Genomic DNA, 26,434 nt, shown 5'->3' on the forward strand with positions numbered 1-26,434 from the left:
CTAAATAGACTACATGGCTGAGAGGATCTTGCTAAATATCACATAGTAATTAATAGATAATTTATGAGTAATCCTGATTAAACTGAATTAAAAACACACCAAAAATAAACACAGCTCAAACTTCTTTTCTTTGCGCTGAGCACTTTTTGAAGATGCACTTTGTGGAGGTGTCAGTGTATCCAGAAGGGGATGGGGACGGGCTTTGTTTCTGCTTATTCAGCTACACAAACAGCCAGAGTGTTGCCAGAAACACCGAAATCGCTCCGGAAGGTGTCCCCCTGCTTATGCCTCAGCTGTGGGCTGCTGAGTGTCTGCTCCCATCCCACATTCAGCTGTTGCCAATGAGGTTGGGCACTGGCTCCTACAACCTGAGAGGACTGCTGCTGCTGAAAAAGGGAACAGTGCCAGTCCCTTGAGTCACCGTGCTTTTGTCACTCTGCTTCTGGTGGAATTTCTCAGGAAACAGGACGTGCTTGGGGCTTGGGGCCTTTTGATGTGCCCAAGCGTGGATCAGTTTGTCCCGCTGAAGCCCACCTGCAGAGCTCACATCGAGCTGCCCCCGCTGCAGACAAGGACTGTCTGCAGTGCCTTTTGCTAAGTCATGTCAGGGCAGAGGTAGCTTCTCACAAATTGTTTTTGCCGTGACCTCATACACAGTTCTGCAGTGGCTAATGGCCCAAGTACATATCTCAGAGATAAAGCAACTCTAAGTCACCTTTTCTACTTTGCAGGTTGAAAGTACTTTCACAAGCAGAGGATTCGCCCTGCTTCTTAGGGCCTGGTGGACTACGTGGCCAACTTCACACAAGAGTCACTGAACAAGGATCCAAAGAGACAGAGATACCCTTGAGTTACCATACTACACAGCGTGGCTCTGGTGGAGCTATTTATGGCAGGCACGGAGAGGTTGTAGCTAAGACTGCTGAAGCTGGGAGGTTAAAACCTTGCACCTGCTCTGAGCTTTATTGTGCAGTACCTGGAGGATACTTCGACCCTGGGGGTCCTGGATTGCAAAATGGGACTGATTAGAGCTTCTCGAAGAGCACTGAGGAGAGACAGTGCTCGTTTTCACCTTCTCAGCAACTGCAGCTGTACATCATGCTGCTGAGCAGGCTGCTGTCAAGGCACACTGCTGTCAAGACACAAAACAGCCCAGCTCAAGGAAAATACAGCTGTAAACTAAGACACTGCTTCACCTTACTGAACTGTTGTGTATGCCATCACCTGCTGTCAGTGAGAAATCTGATCCCATTTCCTGAGGAACACAAAGAGAGCCCTGAACCTATTTGATAACTGCATGCTGTGTGAGCTAGAATATACACATTTTCCTTTTCATAAGATATACAGCCCCAATAGCACAAGGTTCTATTTTATCCCAGTACAGCACATGCACCAACCAAACATCCATCCTAAATACCCAACCCACTTTGGAAGATGTTAAGTGAACTGTGGGAGAGAAGACAGGGAGGAGATGTTTTGGTATCACGAAATACTATCGTAGAAGAGCACAGAAATGTTTCAGCTCTCATTCAGAGAGGCTGTCTCACCAGAAACCAATCGAGGGTAGAAAGAACCCAGGGACAAGAAGCATCTTTTTCTCACTGATATGTGGCATAGCATTTGATCCGCTGTCAGCAATAATTTCCTAACTCTGAGAAGCTAGCGACACAGAACTGGAAATAGCTGCTGCTCCAATCTGTGAACCAAGAGTTAGTTAAATACTAAATTAACATTCAAGTTGCTTTTTGGCTCTGGAGAAATAACATTACATCGGAGTGTAATGCGAGGTTTTTCATATAATGAAAAGGTCCCCATGAGGGACTTCAGGAACGGAGTTATCAGAGAATCCACTCATCCACTGCATGTGAGCACAACCTCCCCCCCAGCAGACGGGAGCAGAAGTCCCCTGTCACTGCTCTGTACCTTCAGCTTCCTGCTGCCCACAGCTCCTTCGCCCCATTAGTGCTAATCCACAAAGGACCAGAAAGGCTGTAGCGCTTTTCATGTGTTTTGTGCCTTTTTTTGCTCAGGTTCCACTTTCTTATTTTTCTTCGGAAACTTTATGTGAATTTCCCACTCACGCAGCCCTTTTTCTGCTTTCTCAGAGCAAACTTCCAGGCTCATGGGACTGGCAGGGCTCAGATTAGCAATGTATTTCTGAAAAGAAAAGGTGGTGGGACTTCTACTGACTTCATGGAAGCTTCTTAAGTGGAAGAACTGACTGTGGACAATTTTGTGAAGTTCTGGTGAAGTCTGCTTGGGCAACACCTTTTGACTGTGAAGTCCAGCAGCTGCTGCATGTGTTGAATGGTAAAAACCCTGATTTTCCCATAAGCACTTCTGGTCTCAGTTTTGCTTTGGCACTTGCTCCCTATGATATTTAGTTCTAGGGGTGCTCCAGCGATTCCCTCCCCATCCCCATGCAAACAGTATGTTCATAGTAGTAGATCTCCATGAGATACAGGCTTCTGCAGCACGTTAATGTTCTCTCTGCTTATTCTCGTGGCGTGGGCACCCAAACTTCATCCAGGAGAGTAATTATTGGGTTCAAAATAAACAAATCAAAGACATCCACTTAGGTTTCTCTGGCAAAATTTCAAGTAAGTTTCAGCTGCATGATGCTGTCTCAGCTGAAGATAAATGCTTTACAATCTATCACAGCAGTCTGCCACGCAAAGAGCAAGGATCAGACGTATTTAGATTATATAAGCCTGCAAAGACAGGGACTCTCTCTTGTGTTTGCACACATCAAATACAAGGAGACATATGGTGTCACAACAACATTTAAATACAATAATGACTGTGATAATGCTGCTGGGACAGAACTTGCCTTCTGTTACACTAGGGAAAAGAGAATTCTGGATTTTCAGTGAACTTCTAGTGGAATGACAGGCACTGTTCCTACAGCTATAGCTCCCGAGGAGAGAAAAACAACAGAAAAAGTCAACAATGAAAAGCCCTAATTGAAATGATCCACGAAGAGAAGCAACTAGCCAAACTGCATAAGAACTTAAAACTCTTTGTCTGTAATAGGTGCGGAGTTTACACAAACGGTCCTTCATGATTTTGATACCTTCTGGAAGGGAACAGCCACAGAAACCAGTGTAAAGTCACTGCCTGTCAGCCCAACTGCAGCAGCTAACTGGGTGCATGCTCCTGCCCTGACATCACCATGAAGTGAAACGTGGGCTGACACACTCGCACGCTGCCCTTGGCTCAGCAGGTCAGCCCCAAAATGCCAGCACACAGCCCCACAGCCCAGAACATATTCTGGAATATCAGTGGTTGCTGAGGCTGGTACAGCTCCAGGAATTACACTGCGCACACCTCTCAACCCACAGCCTGGGTTGAAGAGTGAAATGTGGAGTGCAAACAAATACTTGAGATACTTGCAGTTTGCAGCAGCAGCCGGAAGCCAGTTAGCATAACCACAGCTCACAAACAGCTGAACTGTTGTACAGCTGTTTTGTAGCAGCTACAGCTGCATTGCATGCAGCCTTCTCTTTGTGTTGAAGTTGGAGATTAAATGCAAGTCAGAAAATGCAGAAAGTCCCCAGACAGAGATTTCTGGTTGCTTTCTCTCCTTGTATTACATTCTGAAAGCAAACATCACTCATGAACATAAATATTTCTTTGTATGCAAATATAAACAAAGTCCCCCTGCATTCTCTGTCTGCCACACTAACAAATGTAAGCACTATGGCTGCTGCAGCAAAACTAACAATATCAAGTGGGAAAGACACTCATTAAACTTCATCATTCTGTCTACTTTAATGATGCTTTTACTTAATAAAAATTCCCTGAGCAGTTGCAAGGATATTAGGCAAGGTCTTTGGTTATGTATCAGGGGTCTAAGCTGTCACTAGCAAGTATGCAGTTCAGGAGGGGCTTTCCCAAGGGGAAAGAGTGAATACAGCTTTCTTGTAATAAATTTAGAGAGAATCAATAACTACAGCCTGCCACATTACTTAAGCACTTAGGAAAGCAGGTGATCCTTCTAAATTAAACTACAAATTGCTAAATGTTGCAATTTACAGTATAAGCTCAGCCATGGAGCCTTGCAACTCGAAAGCATGCAGCCTTGCTACCAAGTCTCTGAATTTAAAATTCACTAAGTTCCTAAAGCGTCATTTTCAAAAAGCCCCCTCTCCAGTACTTCTCCTTTGTAAAAGACAACGCACACTAACTGAAGGCTGCATACTCACAGAGATGAGTGAACTAGTGTGGATGAGCAAACTAGTGTAAAGTGTTGGATGCACATGTTGCTTTTCTTGAGTTTAAGCAGTTTGAGATAGGATTTCAAGGCTAGCCATAAGAATACTTTGCTCACTCTGTCTGTAAGAGAGCTACAGGGTGAGTATGAAGAAAAAAAAGGGCAGGTACAGTTTGATATGGTTTTGGATGGATACTATCTTCACATACATACTGTAAGCTGAGAAACATACATGAAAGATCCCAGTGCTGCTCAATTTTTCAAAATTGGGTATTTTTTCAACCTTGGTGATTTACAGTGAGCTCATCAGGATGGACCCCACGCTCACCTGCTGAACCAGGAGCGGGGAAAGGCTAAGCCAGCCATGGCATCACAAGAGATCAAAATATGAAGGTAGTGCAAGGCTAATACACTTAGTTGCTTAGCCTGCATTAGTTTTAACTCTCCAGCATTTACTGCAAGAGGCCTTTGCCCAGGCAGTCTTTATACAGCTCGCTGCCCCCATGGTGTGCTTTCCCTGTGACTGAGCCTGGCCCCCTCTCCAGTGGGAGCTGCTAACACATCACCTCCTCAACAACATCTCCCAGGGCGGAGACAGATGCAGGAGTTTGAAGTGCCACTGATGTGCCCACGAGGGAAAAGAGGTTTCTGTGTGTTTGTCTGCGTGTGAAAATTACTTAGCTAGTACTGTATAATTTTGGTAGCTTACCACTAACTTATTTTTATTCTGTAATGTAAGTCAAATGATTTAAATTAAGAGAAACATTTCATGGGTAAGTGAAACAAATATCTGGTTACCTTGAACACTCGGATGGCAAGCTGCTGTTATAGGATTCTTCATAAAGAAGCACAGGCAAGAGTAACTCATTTTATTCAGCTAATTCTTTGCCCCTTGTTTGCAAGTGCTTTGAGAGCAGATGGCAGCAGTGTCAGAGATCTTCATCATCTGAAGCTTTCTGTGAGTTCCTTCGAAACACAAATCGAATTTGGCCTGACACCTGTGTGCCAGCTCGTTCTCCATGCCCAGACACTCTGGCGGTGCTGAGTGCTGAGCGGGGCAGGTGCTGGAGCTTCCCCTTACCTGCTGCTGGCTGAGAGTGCCCGGGCCATTCAGCCTCAGCATGCTGTACAGCTGCTCCAGTACAGCCAGGTCTCAGAAGCTTTGCCTTCCTCTGCTCCCCCCTCTCACTCACTGCTGCTAGATGCTCACTTGCTGTATGCTACTACAGATTTCCAGTGACTAGGGTGGACAGTGGGCAGCTAGCTGACACACAAATGCTCACATTTAGGTATTTTAAAATACTAGATGAAGTCCGCCCAGAGAAACCACTCCCTTTCTCTCCCACTTTGCACACAAGCTGTTAGCTGCGTTACTTTATAGACTCGGCTGAGTCATACAGCTCAACATTGACTTATTGTGAATTCCTGCCCAAAAAACACTCCAGAGCTCAATAAACAAAGTGCTCTGCCAGAACTGTCCTGTAGCTCACTGTCTTGAGTGACTGTAGAACGTGCACCCTCAAGACAAGCCCATCCATCCCATGTCTCCCACCAGCCAGACCTGACATCTCTGCACTTCACTATTCAGTCCCACAGCACAAACTTCCACCAGATCACTCAGCTCTAATCTTTTCCCTTTACAGCTGCTGCATTATAAACCTTCAGAAGAGAATCAGCCTCTACTTGCCATGTTTCTGATGCTATTTACCTACAGGTTGCTGTCAGAGATGGACCCTGACTTCTGGCTTAGCTCAGAAGCTTAGCTCCATGCTGCCCCTCACATCAGCACTGTCAGTTCTGCCATGACTCTGCAACAGCCCAAACTGCAATCGTGAAGGGAATGCACTCCAGAAGATACATTATGGAGATACTTCAGAGACATGTACGTGCAAGGAGATCCGAGCTGAAGTAACAGACATCTGCTTTCCTATAGGGCTAGCTGTTACAGGATGATCTTAATTCTGCCAGACATGTCAGCTCTTAAAATGGTGAATTTAATCCCTATGCTTCTTTGAACTCTCGCACATTAAGAACTTTTTTTTTTCCAAAAAGGAATTCCAAGTAGGTATTAGGCATTTCTTTAATTAATATACAGTAATTAAAAAAGCCATCTCCTCATCTTCTCTGAGGCCATCAGCCTTGTTTCAAAAGTACTTTAAATGAGAGGCATATTGGAGGAGTACAGCTGGAAGCTCATAGAATCCTCGCACACACAAAAAGTCTTTTTTAAAGGAAAATATACAGGCCAAGATTTGCAAAATTGGATAATGACTGTGTACATCCATGTTTAAAGACCTTATAAAAACGTGGCTCTTGGCAGAGAGGTTTTTGAAAGCACATGGATTGATGGCTTCTGTCTTCTGATAATTGGAGTGACCCAACACCCAGCAAACTGAGCAACAAATGCCTCAGCCATTGCACAAAGGCAGACTGACAGACAAAAGGGTCCTGCATGGAACTGCCACACATGCAAAGGAAAGGACGTGCTTATGTTTATATCTTTAAAAAATGAGATGAAGAGACACACAAAGATTTCATTTAGGGACTCTATGGTTGATAAAATAACCCCCGCTCAGCCCAGAAAAATAGGATGGAACCTTGAGGGAATCAAGGAGAAAATGATTTGTTCCCGTAGCTGGACAAGGTCCTATCAGACTCATTTACACAGAATTTCTCCCCTGGGATTCACATCTTGAAACAGATCTGGGAGGGCTGATCTCCCTTCTCACACTCAAAGCAGAGGAGTGAGCAGCTCAGCCTGCATGCACAGAGCAGCCCCTGGATCTACCCCACGCATGGAAAACTGCACTGGGCAGAATCCCAGATCCTATGGCTGAGAGTTCCCACAGGCTTCAATGGGGAATTTTCCCCACCTACTTATGACCAGAAAAATAACAATTTAGTGCTAGATACAGTTATCAGCTCCAAACTCTGAGAGCTGAGGCACTCACTGGAATGACATCCTCCATCTAATGAATGAAAAGGAATTAAGAGCTGCAAAATCTGCGTGACCAGGACCAGCCTCTTTGGCAAGAGAATGCAACAAGAAGGAAGGCAACTATTCAAGCGAGAAAGAAGTGTGCAGTGTTTACCTACGTCATCTGTAGCATCACAACACTTGTCTTTATGTAACACCATGAGCATGCAGTAGATAAATCAACAGTTTCCTCCATTTCACCTATGTCACTGCGTCTATATTCAGGGTCGCCTTCCCACTTGCAAATTAACCCCAGCAAGGCAGTGAACATGGTGCAGGAAACATATAGGCTTGCAGCAGTCACCTTGCTTGAGCCAACAGAACAGTCTTCCTCACCCTTCTGTTACATTCGTGATGTTGTGCGCATGGCATTCTTTGGACTCAAACAAACCAGTGCTCATTTTCCTTTTTGAATGCTACACTAAGGGGATTGCTGCTCAGTTACATCTCCTTATATAATCTTTATTATTGATTTACTACATATATTTTGCTGTGCATCTAATTAACATTAAAGAAAAGGAAAACAGAGGGTAAAAATAGCTAAGTGCAAACCAAGGAACTTTCCTTAAGTTACTCTATGTCTGGCAGGTGTATATATTTTTTTCTTAGTAACTAGACAAAGTGTACCAATAAGATGTAGAGAATAGGCACTCTGGGGAAATACTGATACACGGTCTTCTTTTTTCTTTCTTTTTTAAGCAAATATTGAAGTTCCTGAGTTAATCTGAGCCTGCTCAGCAGTACACTGAGGATGGCTGATTTCATTGGCAGAAGCAGGGAAAAGATTGAGGAGACCACAATTCTCCATACATAGGGTTTATATTGCTGCCCTGCTCTGCTGGGTTGGCTAAGGCATCTACCTTCATCACCACTTCTAGCTGCAGGGCCAGCTGCCTAATTAGTACTCAAAATAGACAAAATATCTGAACAGTGATGAACTCAAGCAATCTAATCCACATGAACCACTGCTCCTGAGGGCCTGAAAGATGAAGGACTAGGCCCCTGGCCCCATTTCACAACACACTCAGGTGATTTAATGCAAAAAACTCAAGCTCCAGGGAACCACGGCATAAATGTGGTACAGAATTTGTTATGGGATGCTTAGAGGGAGTCTGAGGATTGAGCAAAAGTATTTAAGGATAATATGGGACTCGTGAGATGTTTAAGAGAAGGGCCAAGAGAGTGAAGGGCAGGAATCGAGGTAGATGGTAGAGAGCAAGAGCAGGGAATTGAAGAGAGTTCCAGGTGGGGAATAAATGAGGCCAGTCATGTGCAAGCAGGAGGCTGGCCAGCATGGTGCAAAATGGTGCTTCTCAGCCAAGCCTGGTGCAAAACCACCTTCATTTTGCCCTATCTAAATTAACTAAACTGCTTTCTGTTCTGAGAGAGTGCATGCAAACTCCAGGCTTGACTGTCCTGTTACTAGGTTGAGCCCAGTGCTGGATACTGGAGAGAAGAAGGGTCTGAGATGTGCTCCCAGAGTGACTGAGGGGCTGTATGTTGGAGAGAGTGGGTCTGGGGACTTGATAACCCAAAAGACCAAGATTTATGGAGCCAGATACTAGAGAGATCCTGGAAATAGGGCTTTCCTTGAGTATTAATTCCTGTGTCAAGCTACTGCTTGCCATTTCTGAGTTTGTGTGGGTGTTTGTCTGTTTGTGGTTGGCCATGTCTATACACTATTTGTGTATAAAAATACTCCAAATTTGTGCTTAGTTTTGCTACTGTGAGGACAAGGGAAGATGAAAGAGAAGCAGCTGCTCATTGCTACTGATCCAGGAAGCCTCTGGCTCCTCCAGTCCACTGGGTTGAGCTGTTCTAAAGCACTACTAGAAAAAAAAGGTGAAGAAAAGAGAAAACTCATTTGTTTTGAGACTATTATAAAGGGAAAAGAGTAAAGCATGGAACTACAAAGGACCACTTTATTCTCACATCCGAAGTGCTGCACATCACAGACAATTCAATTGTACTCAGTCACCTCAGCTGGCTTTGTTCAACTCATGTTGGATATATCTTCCAGAAAGGCTGTTCCAGGGGAAACCTCCTACATTCAATTTTTGATCACATGAAACAGGCCATCATGGATTACATTTTACCATCTTCCTTGTGAAATGTTTCTAGTTCCAAAACACAGACCTTTTCAACTATCCCTGGCCAACAATGGCACAACACATGAATGACAATGACCTTCCAGATGCCCTGGCAAGTGCTCAGACACATCCACAAACATGCAAAGGAGTAAGAGCAATAAAAGCCAATGTAAACATAGTTTTCACTACTCATGTTAAAATGCTGGAAAGCCAGAGATCACATGCTCCCATTCTGGAAGCAAAAACTATCAACATGTTGGTTTTCCAGTTAATTACTTCTACTGCAGAAGACCAAAGATGGTCACACAGATACCACAGAATAAAGTGACAAAGAACATTCAGCCAATTCTGAACAAAGCATCACATCATTAATATCTAGCAAACAATATCTAGATCTTATGCAACTCTTTGGTGTTTTTCTGTGGCTATTATTGTGTAGACAAAGCTATTCCAGAATCTTTTCAGGTGGGACCTGTGTTATGTGGCAGCCAATAACCTTTATGGTTACACTGCAATGAAAATGTTGCTTAGTGTAATGAGCAGAGATCATATGTTAAGCCCCCAGCTGCCCTGGGGGGTATTATATATATATATATATAATATATATATATATATATATATTATATATAATATATATATATATATATATATATATATATATATATATATATATATATATATATATATATATAAAATATATATATATATATATATATATATATATATATATATATAATATATATATATATATATATTATATATATATAATAGTATAATATATATATAATAATATATATATAGGTATATATATATATATATATAATAATATATCTATTATTTTTCATTACAGTTTTTCTGAGTATGTTATGTTTCAAGATCACTCAGGGAATTACACCTAACTAGGTGCACAAGTCAGCTCTTCATTACTCAGACCACAGTGAAACTGAGCCATCAGCAAACATGAGTACCACAAGAAGTACCACAAGGTTGCCTTTGGAAAGCAACAGTTACATCTTTTAAAAAAAGCTCCTTGGAAATGAAAGCAGTGGATGTAAAAGAGTAAGTTCTGATGCCATTAAGTCTGCCTGGTTTCATGAGCTGCCTTCAGACTGTTCCGAGACCCACAGAGGAAGCCCTCCAAAGGGCCTCCTCCTTCCTTGATATCCTCTAAAATGAAATGGCAACATTCAGTCAACCTGATTTTGGTGTCAAGAAAAGCTATAAATATTGCTTCTGATTTCAGTGGATGCAAATTTTGGCCCTTAATGTCATGGCTATATGTCCATGACAACTGACAATCCACCTGTGCACACTGCACAGCACAGGATTTTTTGTGAGATAGCCTCATCAGAGTCCCCTTGAAAATCACCATCGTTTCCTATTTTGGCTCTCTGCTGAGGTTAGAAAATGTAAAGATTTTAGATTACTTCTGGCTAGGAATTATAATGGAGATTTCATTACAATTTGTATTGTAATTACTGTTAGTAACTTGGAAAATGTTGGAAACTGTGCCAAAATCCTTTCTGTGATGCTAGTCAAACAACATGTTCTTGAACATTTAAATCATCTGCTCATGGCCATTACTGTGAAACTTTTTGATGCAAGCAAATAGGCAAAGCACACTTGCAGTACAGCTCACAAACCCCAAACTTCACAGTAACACATGAAGAACATCTACGATGGCTATGAGCACTGGAATGAAAACTATGTCTTCTCATCAAGTGTTTGTAATAGCTAGGGGCAATGAGTCACTCTGTAAATTCCTTAATGCACGCAACAACCAAAATAGTTTCTCTTACAAGGAAGGTAGGCTTATGCATACCAGTATGATGTAGTGTTGCTGAACATCTTTTTGCTGTAGGTAGGCAGCACTCATCCTAAATTGTTGGTGCTTACGCATGGTCATGAGTTAAAGGAACAAATTTGGAACTTAAAAAGGTCAGGAGCTACTCTGCTTGGTCATCAGACATTTGCAAAAGGCACCCACAGGAGTCTTGAAGAGCAATGCAAAATAAAGCAAGGGTTCAGTCTGCCTCCAGGCAAGAGAAAAAGGAAAATGGTGCTGAAAAAGTTTGTACTGTTACTCAGAGGGTGGTGAGGCACTGGCACAGGCTTCCCAGCTTGCTGTAGATTCCCCATCCCTGGAGATGCTCAAGGAGGAGATGGATGAGGCCCTGGGTGGGTAGCAGCCTAAATTGGTGGGTGGCAGCCTGGCCCACAGCTAGGGGTTGGAACTGGATGACCTCTAAGGTTCCTTCCAACTCAAGCCATTCTATGATTCTATGAATGTATGTGCCACAGCAACAATGAAAGCAGAGTGTTACAACAGGAAGCAGTCACTAAGCTACTGTCTTGAGTGACAAACTGCAGGACACCTGCTCTACATCTTCTTAGAGCCATGCTGGAAGGTGCACTGCAGAGAGATCAGACGTGATTCTTTGATTGACTACTGTGCTTACCTCTTAGTTTCTCAATGTTCAGGCTACTAACATACTTGCAAAATCCCACCCCAAGCATGTAAGGTAGCAAACAGGTACCTCCTTACTTGTGAAAACATCCTGACGTGTGGCATGGAGCAGACTTATGAGAAATAAATCTCTGTGCACAGAAAGTTTGTGGAGTCTACTTCTCTGGAAATGTTCAAGACCTGCCTGGACGCCTACTTGTGCAACCTGGGCTAGGGAGCTGCTTTGGCAGGGGGTTGGACTCCATGATCTCTAGAGGTCCCTTCCAACCCCTACAATTCTGTGATTCTGTGAAATGCCAGTGCAGAAATTGGAAAAGCTAAGCAGAAAAAAAGATTTGTCAACATCTCTCTGTCACTGAGAAAGTACTTCATTAGCTTGTCAATTGCAGAGTGTCTAGGAGATGCATTTATTGACAACTCACTGCCAATCGATTCAACATCTATATAGAGCTCTTCTTATGCAATGAGCATGCTGACTGACATGGTTGTGAGATCTACAGAGAACTAATAGCTTTACTAAGCCTCAAATTGCTCTAATTCCTAAACAAAATGAAATCAGAAGTGGTGAAACCTCACCAACGTCTCAGCAGCTATAGCATATTCACTAGTTATAGTGCAACATTTTTAAGAGAGATTAATTTTTGATACAATTCATAGGTATAAATCTATGGTGGATAAATGTCCTTATAAAAAACACAGTTTCCCACTTCTGTAGCTGTGCTTACTAGATTATTTATGAAATAGAGCTGGCATTTTCTGCTCCCTCAGCGCAGCAGGAAAATGCTTGGGATTTGAAACACTGTGCACCTACCAGCAGCTTGGTGTGGCTGGTCCCCCAGTCCTTGACTGGGCTATGATAACACTGTGAATGGTTAATTGATCATGCAGTGGCTGTGATGACTGGCAGCCACTTAATGCAGCCAGCAGCCTTCCATCAGTGCACACCCCCCTAACCTTTACTTGCTCTGATTTGTCTACCTGTTTTATCACTTCATGATAAGGCAGCAGGAATAACCTACTCTGGCATCTCCATCTGGCACTATATATCAGAATTGTGCTGCTCTGGTGGATTAGTTTCAGATCCCTGTTGGCAGATCAAAGGCAGCAATAATAACCACAAATCAATTCCTCTTTATGGCCTAAAACATATTCTCTTACATGGGATGCCTAATTTCTTCACCACCCGAGAGCCCTTATAAATACCGACTTTGCCTAGACACAACAGTTCTGTGCAGATCTTCAGACACTAGAGAATTTGGCACTGGTGCTTTTGGAAGCTTTCACCTGTTCACTGACAAACAAAATGAGCAGCATCAGTATCGAGAGGCTCATAGAGATTGAACACTTGAGTCTCTGAGAGTCACAGAGCCGTTTGGTGCCAAAATGAGGGCATATAAAAAGATGCTTTCGGTCTCATCTTGTGTAATTTATTGCCCAGCACCCACTTCAGAGATACTGCTGTACTTTCACCAAAGCACCCTGGATGCTGTCAGCTCATTGCTTAGTGCTCTGAGCTGACCACAGGATGCTTCCAGAGCACACTCCTTTGCTGAAAAACAAACTGTGGTTCCTAATGGTGTTGCCAGACAGTTTACCCACTTGATCAGCCCCTGCACTAGGAAATAAGTCCCTCAAAAAAGGGGATGCATAAGGTTCAAAATCCACATAGCTGCTGGGTATACAGTTTCTCTTGCACCGTGTGCGCTTGCATTCCTGAGGCCGCACTTGAATTCTGGGTACTCGTGTGCTGGCTCTCAGTTAAGGGCACTGAGGGTTAAAATAAAACTCAGTGGATAGATTTAGCTCTCTGCCTGGCTATGCTTTCCTGTCAAAATGAGATTCCTGTTGCAAGAAAAGCAGCTTTTGGTTGCTCCCTCTCCGTAACATCTTCACAGTGACAAAGACAAAGCTGTATTTACCATGACGTGGTCAGGCAGTTCTCTCAGACTGAACACACACAAAGATACTGTGGCAAAAAAAAACCCTGCACCTTGGATTTGACAGCAGAACAGCTATTACGCTGTGAGAGATATGCCTGCATGGGCAGTGAAGGTAAACTCTTGCCTTTATCTTCCTTTATTTCTTCCAGGCTGGTAACTTGCAGTTTGAACTATGTCTCGAAAGAGAATGCAGTATCGTCTAAGATATCAACAGTTCAACACTCCTACATTTTTCCTAAAACGAAACTTGGAGATAGATGGTGAAAATCATAGCTACTTAAAGATCACTGGAAATTCTCAAGAAAAATAAATCGATTAAAGCAAACAGTCAGAAATCCTTTGGTGCTAATACAGTCTGCAAAGGCCAGAATGACTTAGTATTTCAGGGCTCCTACACAAGGCCCCAAAGAACATTTCATCCTAGACCTTTCTGGAATACAAATGTAAAGGTACTTGATATTAACTTTTTTCACTATTTAGTTATTAAGATACAGTTCTACTTGACTGTTTATTGCTGAGGTGTTTTTTTTTTTTTACTATACACATAGAACTGGAACACTGTCTCAACATATGGAAAATGTGGATAGTACATATTGCTCATAGCTGCACATAATTTTAAGAACTGTAACTGTACTATTTCTAGATAATTTTAAAACTATGACAAAGATTGCAGAAAAATGGCAAGACTATAAAAAGTAGCATGGGTTTGAGTCAATAACGTACAAAGAGTATCATTTCTTCCTTACAGTATTCTTTTTACATGCTAGCATAACTAGGAAGTCAGAAAGATTAAGCAAAGAGCAAGAAAAAAAGACAATCCTCTTCCTCCCCCTCCCACTACTGAGCTTAGGAAAGATTTTAAAAGGAAAAAAATTAATACAGGCAGTTTCTAAGGCAGTTCAATAAACCTTGGGGAAGGCCTAAGTGTCAAATTTGCCATCCTGGTAGTACCTAAAGCACCACTACTAAAGCAATACAATAAAGTTTATGAACTTGTCTTTACGGCTACATAATTTATCTTTGAGAAACGGTTCTATGGCAAACAACTGCTCTGTATGAATCTCTCTGGGGCATCAGTGGGCTGCAGTTTTTATCACAGCGAGTAAACTGGATCAAGATTGAACACCAAGCTGAAATATATATCACAATGTTGTTTTTTTTATTTAATGTAAGATACTTAATTCAGAAGTCAAACACTACTATACTCAAATAAGTGTTTTCTTATGACTTATGCCAACCTCCTAGCTGAAATCTTTTTTAAACACTTCACTGAAAATCAGAAGAAACAATCCAAAATCATTCACACTTTCCTATTTAACAAAGTTCCCATTTTCTTACTGTTCTATTAGCTCTCCAAATAAAAACAAAACAAAGCAAAACAAGCCACTGCTATTTCTAAATAAACTTACCAAAAACCACCACAACACAGACTTCACTTCTTTACTTGGTCTAATGCTTACAGTATAGATTCCTCAGATCTCTTTCCACCACAGTACATACAATCCTATAGAAAAACTTTTCCGGAGTGTGTGCTTTCCGATCAGCAAACAGGTGATAGATCAAAAGGTGTAGTTAAACAGAAGAACATGCATGCATGTTGTATAGTAAACTCCCCATTACCACTCACAGCCTAGGAATACATGCAAAGCTCACACAACAAATGGTGCGGAATTAGCATGGTGGAATAGAACCACAAAAAAAGGGTCAGCTTGGGTTTCTTGCCAAAGAGGTATTATAGCAGTGTGTACAACAGCTGTGTAAGAAAACCTCAGTGCATTCTGGAAATAAAACATTGCACACAGGGACTGACAGCCCAAGAGCACAGGAGGGCTAGTTTTCATCCCTGGATGTTGAGATTCTTGGCCAAGAGGCACTTCTCAGTGTTTGTCTATAGCAAGATAATTTCAGAATGCTGGATTATTTGATGAATTCCCACATTTCAGCAAATGTTCTAGGCAACTGGCAATGTCATATTGATTTTGGTGAAAACAAGAAAATGAAAGGGGAAAGGTATATATACACAGAGCCCGTGAGTTTGTGACCTCCTGCATTTAGTTAGCAGATGCGGCTGCCTCAGACATCCAAGTCTGTGGGTAATGGTTTACAGATTAAAAAGCCAGAGGATGGCTGCTATCCTTCTTACCAGCATTAACAATCCCCATCTTTCCTCCTGTATCCTTGCAGCTTTTTCTCCCAGTACAGATTAGAAATTCTGATACTTGGAACAAATTGCCTCAGGGAAAGGAAGAAAGTAAGAGTTAAGGGGAGGATGGAAGAGAGGAAGGAGTGATGAGGACAAAAGGATGAAGAGACACACAGAGCTTCATGCACAGCAAAGCAGTTGACCTTGGCATGGGAAAAAGAAGATGACGGTGGTATATCGTAAGAAACGTACAGTCAACTCTTACCTTGGTGAAGAAATGAAGCATGGAGTGAGTGAAAGTGTTCTTTCACGAGAGTTCAGATCGTATTAATTCAGGGAGCCTTTATAGTGCAGAGCAGAAGAACATAGAGGGCCCTTGACTGGCACAAATCCCCCAGACACTGTGCAATTTCTCCTTTAGTCTATGGTTTTCAGTACCATGACTTCAAGACCGAGAACATCCAGTACGAGCACAGACTCAGGAGACCTTTTCCTGTTTAAACATATATGGCGCTTGTCACTTCTACACATCCATCTTTCAGCCACATTAGCACCATTAATGAAAAAATAAATGTTGCAAAAGGGAAGTATTAGCATAGCCCACGCCAAGGACACCAATTTAAAAAATGCTTTTTACTTTGTATCAGAGCAGTCATATATCTTGGTCTTGAGCAGTACTTAGCCCTGTCCAGATTCTGATTCCACGTTATAGAGACAAACTCTGTCCTGACTCTCCTTCCATGATTAACTGACTTAACATCTTTAGTGCGGGACAGGACCCACTTGATGGGCTTCATGTATTAAGTAAAAGACAATAATTCTTACTGAAGCAAAATAAGCTTCTTAGTGAAAATCATGGATAGTGACTTCTTCCTGTCTTATGTATACTTCAGATTGAAGTCAGATCATCGCAGTTTCCCCAAACAGGAGAGGAAACAAGCAACCAGCCTGCCAGGAGGGGTGCCAAGGGACATCTTGGGGATGGCCTGCACAGGTGAACACACTGTGTGTCACTTCCAGGCAAAGGACACTTCTCCACCCACCTGAGCAATGATGCCCATCCCTCACAGCACGCAAGTCCCTGTGTGCCTGGCGGGACTCTCACAGAGACAACAGATGCTAACTGAGCATTACCAAAGCCCAAGCTGATATCCTCTTCAAAATTCCTCCGTTCTCCACTTTCTTGGTCACTATGGCAACAACCATTATCCTGTGAACAGCACCATCCAACTTCTCATGCACTTATTAATCTCAGCCATTTTCAGAATTGCCTCTTTTCCCTGTACAACATTTCTAAAAACTGAGCTTTACTCCCTGCTGATGTCACCAAAGCTGTGGCACGGTTCTTCTACCTCATGCTGCAAACCCACAGCCACCCCCAGTGAAGTTCCATGTACAGCTATGGAAAAGAGACAAAATCACAAACAAACACGGAGCATATTTTGTAGGTATTTACAGGTAGACTGGACACGGATGATGCCCTTCGCTGGAAAATATTGGTTTCTATGACCGATTTTACCTTTTAAAATCTGTCCCTGACAAATAAAGATGCTGAAGAACAGCTGTAGACAGCCAAAAGATAGCAAGGCAAGGACAAAACAGGAAGGCTTTATTCTGAGCTACATCTTTTCCAAGAAACATCTCTTTCACTTTGTTTTGTTTAACTGGGCTATGACCATAGCTTATTATTTCTTACAATATATCCATTCTGTGTTCACATTAATCCTGGCCTGGGAGACACACAAGATTTCTCTTAATCTGACTCTCTTCTTTACTATATTTTTCAGATATTATTTCAGTGAAGGAACTGGTAATTTTAGATCAGATATTCTCACACCATTTCTCAGTGATTTCTTTGGACATTATTTTTAGTAAGGAGGAGACTACAGCTGTGACTGCATTGTTTCATTCAGGCAGAATAAAGAAACAGAGGCCACGGGCTCACAGCTCCAAGATAAAATAATCAGCATATGAAATAAAACCCTATGTTTGTAGGAAAAAACTTTTTTAAAGGAGTCCAGTAATTTCTGCAAACAGTAGTTTAATAGCACTTATGCATATATATACGAAAACTCCACGTGCTACAATGAGAGATCTGTGACATCTCTCAATACATGGGAAAAAAACATTTTATTTCAGAAGAAAAAAGTCATTTTGGTTGAGGCAGTGTATAATTTTCCACAGACAAATGTGTTCATCTAAGCTCAACCTACAAGTCTCTGAACCTTATGCTCAAATTTTCTCTCACTGCATTCAATACATTAAGTGCTGCCTAACTCCCACTTCCTAAATTCTGAAAAAAAAAAAAACCAACAACAAAAAAACACAAACATTTTTCCTTAAAAGAAAACATCCTTTGAAACAGAATGTACTCTTACTGCTTTAGCCTATGAAGTAGAGGTTGAAACTGGCCATTTCTTAACATCCTACCCATTAACCTGTACAGTGTCAATAACATGTGGGATGCTGCTGTAAGGAAACTTCCCAAGCAGAGGGCAGGGCATGCTCACTGATCCTCTAGAGAGCACTCAGAACGGGGTTGGCCTTTTATCCCGTGCTGGTTCACCTTTGCTAAGTGCAAACAGAAGGCTGGCCCACAGTGCTGCCAAGGGTTTAGCAGCCCTGCACACTCTCATGCATCTAGGTACAGGTGAGATCCTGCAAATGCTACATTGTGGAAAAAATATTATTCAAATATTTTGAAGGACTCGCACATTATAGGAATACTGCAGTATTCAAAGAAGTGCAGTTTACACAAAACAGATTTGGTGAATGCAAAATCAAATAAAGGAAGTCCAGAGTCCTAAGAAGAGAGCAAATAAGAAAATATAATCTGGGTTGTGAATTTGACTTTCACCTATCATCCGTCCCTCCCATATACTGACTGGCTATGGAAGGAACAGGCAGCTAATAGCTTTTTATATCCCATTTTTTTCATTATTTGGTGCTTTTACTAAATTCTCTGCTTTTCTGCTTTTGCTGCACTTCCTCCCTACCTCCTCCCTTTGCCTAATCAGCTGATTCCCCTCATTTATCTTCCTTGTCGAGAAGCAGGGCTGTCCCTATTTCTCTTGCCTTTCCAGTTTGTCAGCCTTTGCTTTCTTACTGGCCTTCCTTCTTTACTACTTTTCTGCTTTCCTCCTTCCTTTCCTTGTATTTCAACACTTTATCTTTTTTTTTAATTATTTTATTTTTTTTAAATATAGGATACTCATCTTTTCACCTCTGCTGTTTTTGCCTCACAGGTGGTTGGTTCTGAATATGAGGGACTCTGTTTTAAGACATTTAATAGGAAAATGAATGACTCTTCCCTTAGTATTCTCCTCAGCAGATGGACAAACTTTACACAGAGAGGATCTGCTACAGCATATCTGAAGATATTTCCTAAATCTCATAAAATTGTTCAAGAAAATAAAATTTAAGGATTTAGGAGGATTTCACGTTAAACATTTCACACACATCTTTAGAGGAATTGCAGTAAGCTCCCATTTTTTTCCTTAAAAAGTAAGCATGGAGTAACAGTTATTACTGACATCTGTCATATTAACATAGATACTGAATACCTTTATAAAATTCAGTAGCAGCAGCAACAGATGTAGCATAAAACACTGTGAAACAATCTCCTTAATTGAGCATCCACCAAACAAAGCGGCTTCATCACTGACAGACACTGCGTAACACAGGAGGCAGCTTCCCAGAAGGTACTTGCTGCTCTTATATCAGAGGTAATTAAACTGCAAGGTGATTTATTTCTTTTCAGCCGTGTACCTGAACTTCCTGAAGTCATTAATGATACTTTATGAAAGAATCAGCAGACACAGGACTTAATTATCCCCAACTAAATTATGTTTACAATACAGACACAGTCACAAAAATTCTACAAAACGCCATTTGTTGGCAAAGCATTCATAAATTAAGCACAAAGGATGTGTAACTCCAGTGCACTAAGGGTAGAAGCACTGCCATCACACACACTGGCTCTTCCTTCCCTGAGAGCAACAGTGGCTTTCTCAGAGCAGGCAATATCTCTAGGCAAGAAAATCTGTTTACATCAAAAATAATTTTGCATAGTCCTATTGCAGCATTGTTGACCACTAAAGGAAGCCGAAGAAAACAAGATAGGTTTTTTTAAATAAATAAGGTGCCTTAAAGAGTGGAAAAATCCCTATGTATAGAAATTCAAAGGAATATCAATGTCTGACATGTTTTCCCCACCATATTAGATATTAGCTAATCCAGCAAAAAAAAAAAAAATCCTTGGTATGTCATTTGCTGATTGATGAGCACAGAGAGCTGAGACCCAAGCACGGAATTTTATTGCTGAAGACATTTTCATCTGCAGCCAAATCACCAGGGAAACACTTTGTCAAACAACTTCATTCTGCCGGGAGATTTTGTGACAATATTGGCAACTTAAGAATTTCTTCTGATTTTTCCAATAGCATCTACCTGCCCTTGCTGAGAAATATTTACAGTAGCACTGCAATTCATGCAGATGTCCAGTCTGAGACCTGGGAACATGAGCTTCACATTTCTTTGTGATATCTGAAAAACAGATAAGTTGAAAGCTATATATATATATATATATATCTGTATGTATATATGATCCAATATATTTTTGGCAGTGTTTAATACCAATCCCTGTACTGTCATAATAGCAACTGATCTTACACTGAGCATCTGCAGAGCTACAAATTGTTACTTGTTTTCAAGAGCTCAATCATGGTTTAGAACTCCCTCCCCCTACACACACACACTCTTTTGCACCTAGGGAGAACTGAATCAGACAAAATGACGCTAACTTTCATACCATCAGGTTAGGCAAGACAACAAGTTGTCATGAGATACAGTGGGTTAATATATCCAAACTTATATCATCTGACTGCTCCTGAAGTTGCTAAGGAATTTGAGTCCTGCTGATTGTATTGAAGCTTCTAATTATTTTCCGTGTTGAATGAAATTCCCAGGTTTCACAATTTTTTACTGTGATGGCAGCAGAAGTGACCTCTGTGAAGTTTTCTTGGCCAAGTAACAGGCACTCAGTGTTCTCAGCACCTCAGTTATGCTGTCTGCGAGTGGCTGGATATGAACATCTAAAATACAATGCCTAAATAGGGGTGTATGCATAAATTGTGCATGTTTCCTTTGTTGATAGGAAAGCATCAGAAAACAAAAACAGCCAAACAAGATAGTTAGGTCTACCTGGCATGTGCCAGAGCAGGGTAAGGAACAAGTGATGCTATTTTTTTTTTACAGGGATAGGTGGAAGCATACAGGTAAACTCCCACTTTCAATTAAAGCTACAGATAGGTCTCCATCCCTTGCATTCAACGGGGTGAGAATTTTTGCTTCAGATTCTTGGGTTAAGCCTTACTTATAACTGTGAATCTGAAAGTAGAGGTTAATCTGAATAACAATAATTTTTTCCTGGAGAGCTTGCCTTAGTTACTACGATGCCATTTTGTCTGGTCAATCTGCAAATGGCATCCTTACACTGGTTAACATAAGGGACAGGAGAACAAGTGTTTAATACCAGCTGCCAGTCAGCTTGCAAATAAAAAGGCTTTGATCTAGCACCTAAGCATCCATTGCCACCATTCCCATAACTGCAGGATCCACTCAAACCCCTGCTACCACCCATCTTCTGAAGCTGTCCTTGTGACATGCACAGAGATGCATGCTTTAAAAAATAAAAAGCAGCACATGTCACATGTGCACTGAGCAAAGATAACAAGCTGAAATATCCTCTGAAGAGTTTACCACTAACTTTGGTCAGTTAATAGTTAGCTCTTCTGAGACATTTCCTTGTGACTTATTTCCCTGCAGCATCTACCAATTGTACAGGAAATTGTCAGGTCAAGTCCAACATCAGACAAATCATTCCATTTGTTTCTAGATATGTTTTGGCAGGGATGAAGGCTGAAAGATTTGATGTAAGTCTTTAAAACTGCAACTTGTCATACCTGCTGTTTTATTTGCTCTTTTTTTTTTCTTTCCAGAAAAGCAGTATTTAAAAACATACACACATAAAACCATCCTCTTCTATCCCCTTAAGAGTTCAATATAAACAAGTGGCTGGGTCTGTTATTGGCTAAATGACAATGTGAGCAGAGTCAAATGCCCACCACTGCCACCTGTGACCACCATGCACGTCTTCCTGCAGGACAGCTGAGCGCCTGGCAGGGGACAGGTCCCCAGCACTCCACTCCTGCCATGGCTGTGAAGCAATTCTGCCTCCTTTTTGGCTCCACACCAGCTTGCCACAGGGAATTTGACTGATTATCCCTAAACATGAAAATGCAGTTATTTTCATACGTGCAACTAAAACCATCTGTTAACAAAATGTGCTCAAAACTTCACTCCAACAAATGATGTACAAGTCTTCTCCAACATGCATGAGTTCTGTGAGCACCACCTCATCACACGGATGGAAGGGCTTCAGGCTGACCACCAGCAGAGGTTCCTGGCAGCCTGGAGACCAGGAATCTTCAAGAACTGCACAACAGATTTCGCAAGGAGCAAGGATTATGTGGAGCATCATCCAGATACAGCACTAGTGTGAAATACCTTTCTGCACTTGAGGTGAAAACACACCTTTAAGTACCTGATGTGAAAGGGGATGTTGCTGGGCTGTGCTATGGGCTGACAGTGGGCAAAGGACTGAGGAACAGACTGTCTCTGTCACTGGTAGAAATAAATCCTCTCCATCAGGGATCCTCAGTCTAATGCTACCAGTCTTTTCCCAGATCATTCTTAAACATTATTTTCCTGCATCTCTTCTGTGTGCTCTGTGTTGTTGACACCTGGTTGGCTACAACAGCTTGAAAGTTCAAATGGCATACAAAGAAATAGAATTCAGACAGCAATGCAGCAATTCTGACACTCCAGAAGTCAGAGAGCAGAAGGACAGGTTCACTTGTCACTGTGTCCCGCAGCTAGAAGTGGAAGGATTTTCCTCTCTCTATCAGGATGCATAAATCCAGCTTGCTACACACACCGCTGTGCTCATGTGACACGTTTACAATGTCTTGCCTTGCTCGGCAGTAATGATCTTTCAACTTTGCTGTCAGATCAATGCACGACTTTCCTCAGGACTCACTCACTGGAACATTGGTCAGGAGGAGAGCAGCTCTGCAGAGCAACATCCAAACCAGATGGCTCCACTAGTAAGGGCTGCAGAAACTGGCAGGAGCCTGTTTGTTTGCAAAACCCTTCGATTCAGAGCGCTGAAAGAAGGGATCTCTGGCCCCTCTCACATCACACTGCAGTGAAGCTTTACTTTGTATCATCACGGAGGACTTTCTGAATGACCCAGATTTGTTTTTCTCCCTCTCCCAGTGCCAGGCTGAACTTTTGGTACAACTCTCACCCCACCTTGGTCTTTGCCACTGGCAATCAGCAGGAAGCACTGTCCTGAATATGCTTTGACAGACTTCAGATGGAAAGCGCACCTGAAATACCTCATTAACAGCATAAAACCTGCTGGTTTTTACTCTCCCTTAAACTCAAACATAGCTACATGTAGCTTGACTACAAAGACCTGATAAGAAAAACAGAAACAAAACAAAACACTCAAGAAACGACAGCTAAGCTATTACTACTGCATAACAAGTCACTCCTTGCAGAGCCCACAGAAACCATTCTTTCAGACAAAAAGGCAATGAGTGAAGGGGCAGAAGAGAAGGGATTTGGTCTCTCAGTCAAACCTGCTGAAACTTAATTTTAGTAACAATGCATGTGGTCCTTTTCTTTAATATTTAGAAGTTTCAATCCTCTTGCTCGATTCAGAAGTAATAGCAGTGAATGGAAGAAGGTAATTATTCACATCATCTTGATCACAGGCACAGGCCATGTAAGTAAGAAATCATGTCTATTTTTAAAGTATTATTCTTTGGACAAACAGTTCGGAAGTCACTTCTCAAGGATCTTCATTTTCACAGCTCAGAATTACTGATCTGGAAAAAACCTTCTTCCAAACATCAAACACAAGACACTACCACGAGCCCCAAGTACAGCTTCACCGAACTGACACTCTTTCAAAGCTTGCCTTCTCTATGAAGAAAAGACATCACACCTTGCAAAACGATGGTAACATCGCTCTACCTCACGAGGTTGACTCCGCTTCTCCAAGAAATGTCAGGAAGCCTCAGCAGGACTGCTGCTACAGACTTACTACCTAAAAACAACATTTATATGTTGTTGGCGCAAATGATAGTTTCACCTAAATTGCTTTGGCTTAGTTTTAAAATAAGGCAGCTTTACAGTAACTCAACAGGAACACACAAAATCTCATTACAGCAATTTATCTTTTAGATCTGCTTTAAAAGAATGCAAATACCAGAGCACTGGAAGGCATCCTCAGCCAACATGAGAACCTGAGGATGAAAAGGAGCTCCTCACCAGGGTCTCATTGCTGGAGGCATTTACATAGTTGAATTCATAGCGCAGAAAATGCAAACTCTGCATTTTCAATCCTACTTCAGAACCATTACTTGAGCCTCAATATATTGCTGTCTCCATCTGAACACGCTCAGTGTCAGGGCAAGACTAGGAAGAGTTGTTCTTTAACCACAAGTCTGAAAGATAGGGAAGGCGAGATTCCCAGCCAAGGCGGCACAGACAGTGCTTCACAAGCAGTGAAGAAGCTGAGTTACAAGTTTCAGCTGCACAAGATTGCTGAACCTTATGTTGTTGTATCTTTACTGTTATTCTTACTCATTAAAGCTGGCTAAAAAACATGTTGGCAGGCTGAAGATCAAACTTTTCTCTGAAGCAGTGACAGCCAAGTTGAAATTAGCACTATTCAGTTGCCAAAGGGCTCATCCTCATTGAGTGCAAGCTGGAATGGCATGGTGGAGCTCTGACCTCTTGGACCAGGCTCTCTACAACTTTAAGAGGTTAAAAGATAGTGGATTTATAGCAAAAACATTTTTACTTTTTTTTTTTTTAATATTCCATGGTAAAAGATCTAGCCTTTGACATCAGCTGTCAAGACAGTAGTCAATAGTTTGATGGATGGAGTGGCTACAGTGATAAACAATCAAGTCCACAAACGATTCAGAAATATTACTCACAGAATTAAGTCACACCGGTGATATACACTGTATGCAACAATGCCAGAAGATTATATTAAGATTCACTGGAACGTCTACAGTGAAGTTTAATTGTAATTTGCAGGATATGAGGTTCACATGTATGAACATGAATAAAAATAGACAAAATAAAAAAGCTCTGAAGCTCTCCCCTTTCTACCACAGAAAGGACCAGTAAAAAGCCATGGATACTTTGCAGCTCTAAGTACTAATAATGGTTTCTATATTCCTCTTACTTTCCTCTGAGGGAACTTTTTTTTTTCTTCTGACAGTGATAATTTCATCGACAGGCAGGAATGCTCTAACTGAATAAGGCACCAATTCTGAGGAAGGCTTGGACACCGATGGGTACCAGAGTCTGGGGAGCACCAAATTTGAAAACTCCTGTCAAAACCTTGACAGTGAACACCATAACTTTACACCTATTTGAAATAAGACAGACTAAGGAACTACTGTGTTTGAAAGAAATTTTATCAGAACTACAAAGCCAAGACACAAGTACAATGACACCTGTCAAGCTGGATAGGCAGCACATTTCAGAAAATGAAGACTGACATAGCAGGCATGACATGCAGAACAGCACAGCACACATTAGCAGCCAAAAGACCAAGATTACCACTGGGGATCTGCAAGTGAATATGGAGGTAACAATCTGCCCCACAATTGTTCTCACTCTTCTCTTGGAATGACTAATTTTTGACTTGATGGCATCTGAATAAATCCCACCAGAACAGAATATGTTTTGCAAAGTTCAAAACCCACTACAGCTTTACCGAAAGAAAAGCACAGGGAGGCCTGACAGAATAACACAACAAAGAATGAGCAGAGAACTTGGTTTTACCAATCTCTATTCAATAATCATAGAATGGCTCAGGTTGAAAGGGACCTCAAAGATCAAGGAAGAATTATAAACTGTGACTTATGAGACAGAATGGTAAAATGAGCTCTGACCTCAGAGCACAGGGCTGACCTGGAGTATAATACCATTAATACTTTTTGATGTCACTAGCAATTATTTTTCTTAGCCATACATCCTTGGAATACAAGAACTCCCGTACCAGCTGTTAGCAGGAATAAAGAAGCCACACTGAGCCAGATGTTTCATCACTGGAGAGGTCCCTTTGTGATCTGACCTCGGCGGTATGAAGATGGGTGCTGGAGCACCAATAGATCTATCAGATTTAAGCAGCCTGTGGGTGCACAGGAAGCTCTGCACAAATGTGTGGGAACTTCTTCACAGTGCAGTGACGGAGCAGTGGCACAGCTGCACAGAGAGGTGGTGGAGTCTCCTTCTCTGGAGACGTTCCAGACCCACCTGGACACCTACCTGTGCAACCTGATTTAGGGAGCTGCTTTGGCAGGGGGTTGGACTCGATGATTTCTAGAGGTCCTTTCCAACCCCTATGATTCTATGATTCTGTGCTGAAGAACACAAAGAGGTCCCTCCACATTACACCTGGTGCCAACCCAATAGTTCAGCTGGAGGTATCACTCCACTCCTCTGTGCTCCAA

At 41.8% G+C, this 26,434-nt stretch overlaps 1 protein-coding gene across 1 annotated transcript in view; it reads right to left on the reverse strand.

The window, feature by feature from the left end:
* The window catches only part of RSU1 (Ras suppressor protein 1), a 94,286-nt gene that overhangs the window by 1,057 nt on the left and 66,795 nt on the right, over positions 1-26,434 (reverse strand). The gene's annotated exons all lie outside the window — the stretch shown is intronic.

Source organism: Cyrtonyx montezumae, unplaced genomic scaffold (genome assembly GCF_038088225.1).
Source record: "Cyrtonyx montezumae isolate F1298 unplaced genomic scaffold, pur_monq_1.0 scaffold_14, whole genome shotgun sequence".
Taxonomy (NCBI): Eukaryota; Metazoa; Chordata; class Aves; order Galliformes; family Odontophoridae; genus Cyrtonyx; species Cyrtonyx montezumae.